Genomic DNA, 6,713 nt, shown 5'->3' on the forward strand with positions numbered 1-6,713 from the left:
CTCTGCTTGCCTAGGAGAAAAGATAATTCAAGAATGCCCAAATGGCAGAGGGAAGACCCCTGGGAAACTGGGAGAGCCTTGATTCTCCATTGCTTCAGGACGCACTCCTCTCTCCGGGCACGCCCAGGATACTGGGGATGGTAGTATGTCTTCCTGAAGCTTGCTACACAAGACAGACCACAGACTGAACGATTAACAGGCTAGGGACAGTCAATGGCCTATGGAGAAGCTAGGACCAGGTAAATACAGTTCATAAATAGAATCCAGGCAGGGAAACCAACAGGGCAGATGGCTGGCTGAGCAAAGAAAAGAAAAGGCAGCGGACCGGGCAGTGGTGGCACACGCCTTTAATCCCAGCACTCGGGAGGCAGAGGCAGGCGGATCTCTGTGAGTTCGAGACCAGCCTGGTCTACAAGAGCTAGTTCCAGGCCAGCGTCCAAAGCCACAGAGAAACCCTGTCTCAAAAAACAAACAAACAAAAAAGGCGTGTGCCACCAACGCTTGGCTTTTTTTTTTTTTAATTCTAGTGCAAATTGAATTGTGCTGTAAGCTCTGGTGTCTCTATGTAGACGCTGTGTGTACTGTTGATTATTCCCCTGCCAATGAGCTCAGGTTCATAACCAGATTTTTACCTTTTGTTTTCTGAGACAGGGTTTCTCTGTGTAGCCCTGGCTGTCCTGGAACTCACTCTGTAGACCAGGCTGGCCTTGAAGTCAGATATCCGCATGCCTCTGCCTCTTGAGTACCTGGATTAAAGGCATGTGCCACCACCACCACCACCACCACTGTGCTTAGATTTTTACTTTTATGAATAACAGCTCATAAGCATTCCATCTTTGTGCCTGCATGGCCCATGCCCTAATATGGCTGGGATGGCACAGGAGGTGGCAGGGTACATTATAGTCACTTTAGAAAATAATAGTAGATTGCTGGGCATGATGACACACGCCTTTAATCCCAGCATGAGAGAGGCAGAGGCCGGGGAATCTCTGTGAGTGAAAGATCAGCACGGTCTAGTGAAATGAGAGCTACATAGTGAGACCCTGTCTCAAAACATAATAATCCTGAACTGGTTTTTTACATACACGCACTCTAAAATTAAAATGAGTACTTCCATCAGTTGTGTGCAATATTCCCTAGGCTGCACACTTGGGAGGCAGAGGCATCCACTTTCAAATCCAGGCAGGTTCTAGTCAAGGAGCTTGCATCCATGCAGACAGCCATCTGGAAAGATCCACAATTTACACTTCCTTAGGGAAGCATCCTGATATGCCAAGCAGGCTCTGGCAACATCAGTTTTAATTGGAATAGAAGCAGCGGAATATGGCCCAATCTTTTATTGGGGTTCACAAGGAATAAGTGGGTGAAATAGGGGCTATAGGATAATCTAGGATAATCTCATATCTCAACCTACTGGGACTCCATGGCATAACATACTGGGGCTCTGTGGCGTGTTCTGTTGTCCACCCTCTTGGGGTCTAGAGAAAGGATGCCCTGTTGGGGGAAGTCCTGTGCATTTGTCAATAAAGCACTGTCTGGCCAATAGGGAATCTAGATAGGAGGGACTAGGAGTCCATGAGGACTCTGGGAAGGAGAAACACAGGAGAGTCAACATGTAATGCCATGGGATAGGAGCCCGGAACTATTCTCCGGTAAGAGAAATACTTAGATTAACAATTATGGGGTAATTACTTAAAGCAGAGCTAGCCAGTAAGAGACAAGCAAGGCCAACAGCTTCATAACTAATATAGCCTCCTGTGTGTTTATTTGGGGACTACAAAGCAGCAGAGCCCAGGCAACTGGTGGGGGATAAACCAAAGCAGCTAGCAAGGAAAAGCTGCCCTTTACAATGCCCACTTGATGCGAGTCTGCACTTTGAAATGTTTAGTCTTCCTATCAAAAGTACTCCATTTGCTGTCTGGAATTAGCCACCTTGGGGCATTGTACTGGTATATCTAGGACCAAAGCCCCAAATGCCAATCTAGAACACAGAAAGTAAGAAAATACAGTTAATACAAGCAAGATACACAAAAAGTGGAGGTTAGCTTTCTAAAGGAATGAGCTAAACTTATTCCTAAAGGAATAACCTATCCCTCTTCTGCTGCCCACAGCCAGGCTTCTCTAAGACTGGATGGAGCCAAAACCTGGACTCTCTGGCCTGTTTATTTCCTGAAGCAGACAGTTCCCCATGTCCACTTCCCTGCCAAAGGCTAGTAAGATGACATCTCTGCCTCAGATCTCAGACTACCTGGTTGGGACCCTTGGTATTCATTGAAATGGATGGCAATGGTAGCTGGTGGATTGCTGGCAACTCTCTGACCAAAATCTGTGATGGTGTTCAGAGAGGAACTGATGACATCCATCTCCCAGCCAGGATGTTCCCAGTACCAGATGGGCCTACACCTAGCCACTCTTTAAGCAGTCTCTTAGGACACAATACCCTCAAATGACACATGGCCCCACCCTCACATGTATGATGCACTGCTGGGCTGGAAAACTCTGGAAATCTGCCCCCTGGGTACTCAAATACAAATCGAAAGTGTATACTTGCCAGGCGTTGGTGGCGCACGCCTTTAATCCCAACCCTGGGGAGGCAGAAGCAGGCGGATCTCTGTGAGTTTGAGGACAGCCTGGTCTACAGAGCAAGTTTCAGGACAGCCTCCAAAACAATAAGGAGAAACCCTGTCTCGAAACTCTCCCCCCACAAAAAAAGTGTATACATGTCATTAGGCCACGGTACCAGGCCTTGCTAGAATATCTTACCTTCTTTCCTTTCAGGGTGTCACTCCCACGCCTGCTGAACCCCCATACCTGGCACAAGAGTCTCGGTTTAGCTTTAGGACAATCTTCCCAGGCCACCGTGGCCCCCTCTTCTGTGTCACATCTTCTGCTGCCTCGATGTGTAAGCACACGGTTGCATCTGGGACCCACTGGATAATCTAGGATAATCTCACGTCTCAATATCCTAATGCAATTATGCCTGCAAATACCCTTCACCACAGACGATATAGAATTGCACTATGGCAATGGAGGTCCAACACTGATACCTACTTCTCCAGCTGCCTGCACTGCTATTACCATTCGGTGTAACTCTCCAGACACATTCGTCTTTACGCCCCCATAAGACACTCCTACCACCATGGCTTTCTGCAGGCACAATCCATCAGATTTACGCAGCTTTTATACCCTGCTTTCCATTCTTTCTGGTTCTCCTGCATTTGACTAGGGATCATTATCTTTCTTCTTGAAGAACAGCATATAAAAAATAAAAATGGGTGGCAGGAGTTGTTTTCACAATTTCTCTAAAATGTTTCCATTCAACCTCTGCTTTTCAAAGTATCTGTGTGACTATGTATGACATATAGATATGTTTCTCACTATGTTGCCCAGGCTGGCTTCAAATTCTTAGGCTCAAACAATCTTCCTGCATCAACCTCCTGAGTGTCTGAGAATTGAAGCATATATCAAAGCACCCAACTGGGATTTTTTTTTTGCCGAACTTATAATTTTAAGTTGCCAGTTACTTACATGATAGTTAAATTTTTTTGTCAATGTGACACAAGCTAGTTTCTTCTGGGAAGAGGGATCCTCAATTGGGAAAATGTCTCCCTCAAATTTGCCTGTAGGCAAGTCTGTGGGGGCATTTTCTTGATTAGTGGCTGGAGTGGCTGGGTTCAACCCACTGTGGGTGGTACAACCCTGGGCAGGTGGCCATGGAGATCAAGCCAATAAGAGCTTTCCATCATAGCCTCTGCCTGGAGTCCCAGCCCTGACTTCTGTCAACGATGACCTGTGATTGGGAAGCATAAGCCACATAAACCTTTTCCTCTCCGGTTGCTTTTTGGTCGGCATGTTTTATCACAGCAAAAGAAAGCAAGCTAAGACGTCTGCTTTCAGGACTCAGAAAGTTTGCTTTCAGTCTTCAGGTCCTGTCGTTGAAGAATCAGTGTTCATTTTATTGCTTGGATCTTTGGGACACTAGCTCATTTCCGTTTGGCTGCTTCCAGTATTGTTTTGTTGCTCTATTTCATCCTTTTCCTCTTGGTCTTTACAGCTCCGTTTAAATTTTTTTCCGGTGCTGGAGATCTGAATATGACTTTGCACATACTAAGCAACACCTGTACCATTGAACTACAGTCCCAGTTAAGATGTGAGTCTCCTGCTTCAGGCTTCTGAGGGCTAAGATTACAAACACACACCACCATGCCAGGATCTTTATAGTGATTTAATTTTTTTGAGATTTATGTTTACTTTATGTGTTTGGGTGTTTTGCCTGCGTGTATGTCTGTGTACCATGTGTGTGCAGTACCTGTGGAGGCCAGAAGACAGTGTTGGATCCCCTGGAGCTGGAGTTTACAGACTATTGTGAGCCACTGCATGAGTGCTAGGAATTGAACCTGGGTGTAGACAGATTTTACTGTCCCACCATCCAGCTCACAAATCATGACATGGAGACTTATTAGTAATTATGAAATCCTGGCTTATAGCTTAGGCTTGTTTCTAACTAGCTCTTATAACTTAAATTAACCCGTTTATATTAATTTACCTTCTTCCTCATGGCTTTATTACCTCATCTCTGTATTGCCCATTCTGCTCACTCTGCATCCGGCTGGCGACTCAGCCCTTCTTCCCAGTGTCCTCTGCACCCCAGAAATCCTGCCTTAGCTATTGGCTGTTCAGCTTTTTATTAAACCAATCTGAGTGACACATCTTCACAGTATGCAAAAAGGTTATCCCATAACACCCAGGTCCTCTGGAAGAGCAGTCAGTGCTCTTAACTGCAGTCAAATGCTCTACCACTGAGCTATACCCCCGCTGGCCACTCAGTGCTCTTAACTGATGAGGTACCACTCCAGCCCACACAATGGTTTGTTTTTTAATCTGATAGCTTGATTCTCTGTGTGTGTGTGTGTGTGTGCACGCGTGTGTGTGCGTGCACAAATGTGTGTCCATGGAGATCAGTATTGGGTGTCTTCCTCCACCTGTGTGTTCTTTAGCATTTTACTTTTTGTGTATTTATGTGTAGAATCACCTGAGTGCCGCAGCATGCAGGTGGAGGCCAGAGGGTTGCAGGAGTCGCTTCTTTCTTTCTACCATGTAGATTCCAGAGATTGATCTCATGCCATCAGGATTGGCAGCTACTGTTCACATCCACTATGCTATCTCACCAGCTCCGCCTGCTTTTTGAGACAAGGTCCCTCAAATGCAGAGCTCTCAAATTCTGCTAGACTAGCTAGTCAGCAAGCCCCAGGGATCCTCTTGTCTCCATTCACGCCTCCCCTCCCCCAGTGCTGTGATTAACAGCATGTGCCACCACACTCAGATTTTCCACCAGGGCTCAAACTCAGGTCAATTTACTAACTCAGCCATCTTCCTGGCCCCTGAATTTCTTAATAAACTTTAGGAAGTTATCACTATGGCCCCTTCAAATACTATACATGTTCTATTCCCCCTTGTTTCCAGCTGCAAACTCAATCATACCATTAGACCTTTTCTCCAAGTCTGTCCTGTGGTTTCTGTTAATATTTTTCTGTATTTCTGTATGAACTGTCTCCCAGATCTATCTTCCAGTTCCTTGCTCCTGTCTTTAGCTGGATCTGCTTTGTAGCTAATCTAATCCAGTGAGGTTCTGCTGCCTTTATGATGTGCACACAACAAAAGAGACCAATTTAAATTGTGCCACTTGATAAGTTTTCATGTCGTTTTTATATTTTCTTCACATTTTTTTGGTTTTTCGAGACAGGGTTTCTCTGTATTGCTTTTGGAGCCTGTCCTGGAACTCACTCTGTAGACCAGGCTGGTCTCAAACCCACAGAGGTCCACCTGCCTCTGCCTCCCAAGTGCTGGGATTAAAGGCATACGCCACCAACGCCGGGCTCCTTCTTCAACATTTGTATGTTGAGAAAATTCCAAGGAGCTGGAAAGATGACTTAGTGGTTAAGAGAACCTGGTGTTCTTGCACAAGACCCAGATTCAGGTCCCAGCACCCACCTGGAGGCTCACAACTACCTTTAACTCTAGTTCCTGGGCATCTGACACTCACTTCTAGCCTCCACGAACACCATGCAGGTATATGGTGTACCTACACACATGCAGGCATTCACACACACACACACACACACACACACACACACACACACACACACGTAAAATAAAGAAATAGGCAGCTGGATGAGCTGGAAGGCAGAGGCAGGATCTCTAAGTTTGAGGTCAGCCTGGTCTACAGATAGAGTTCTAGGATAGCCAGGGCAACACAGAGAAACCATGTCTCAAAGTTAATAATACTAATAATACTAATATTAGTAATGATAATGCCAGGCATGGTAGCACATGACTTTTATCTCAGCACTCAGGGGGCAGAGGCAAACAGATGCCTGTAAGTTCTAGGCCAGCCTGATCTACATGGCAAGTTCCAACCCAGCCAGGGTTACATATGGAGACCTTGTCTCAATAACACTTTTTTTCAGATGTACAGAAAAGTTAGGATGGTGGTATATGTTTTTTACCCTGGGTCCACCAATCATTAACATTTTTTTGCTGAATTTGCTTTTCTTCACGTATTATGCATATTCATATTATTACTCTTTGGTTTGAACTTCAGAGCCGTTTGGACAAAGATCCTTTGACTCCAAATATGTCAGCCCAAATTGAAAGGAACAAATGCATCTCCATCCCCACTGTGACGCAGTCAAGTCATTTAACCACCTTGGAAC

This window comes from Mesocricetus auratus, unplaced genomic scaffold (genome assembly GCF_017639785.1).
Source record: "Mesocricetus auratus isolate SY011 unplaced genomic scaffold, BCM_Maur_2.0 Super-Scaffold_100031, whole genome shotgun sequence".
NCBI lineage: Eukaryota > Metazoa > Chordata > Mammalia > Rodentia > Cricetidae > Mesocricetus > Mesocricetus auratus.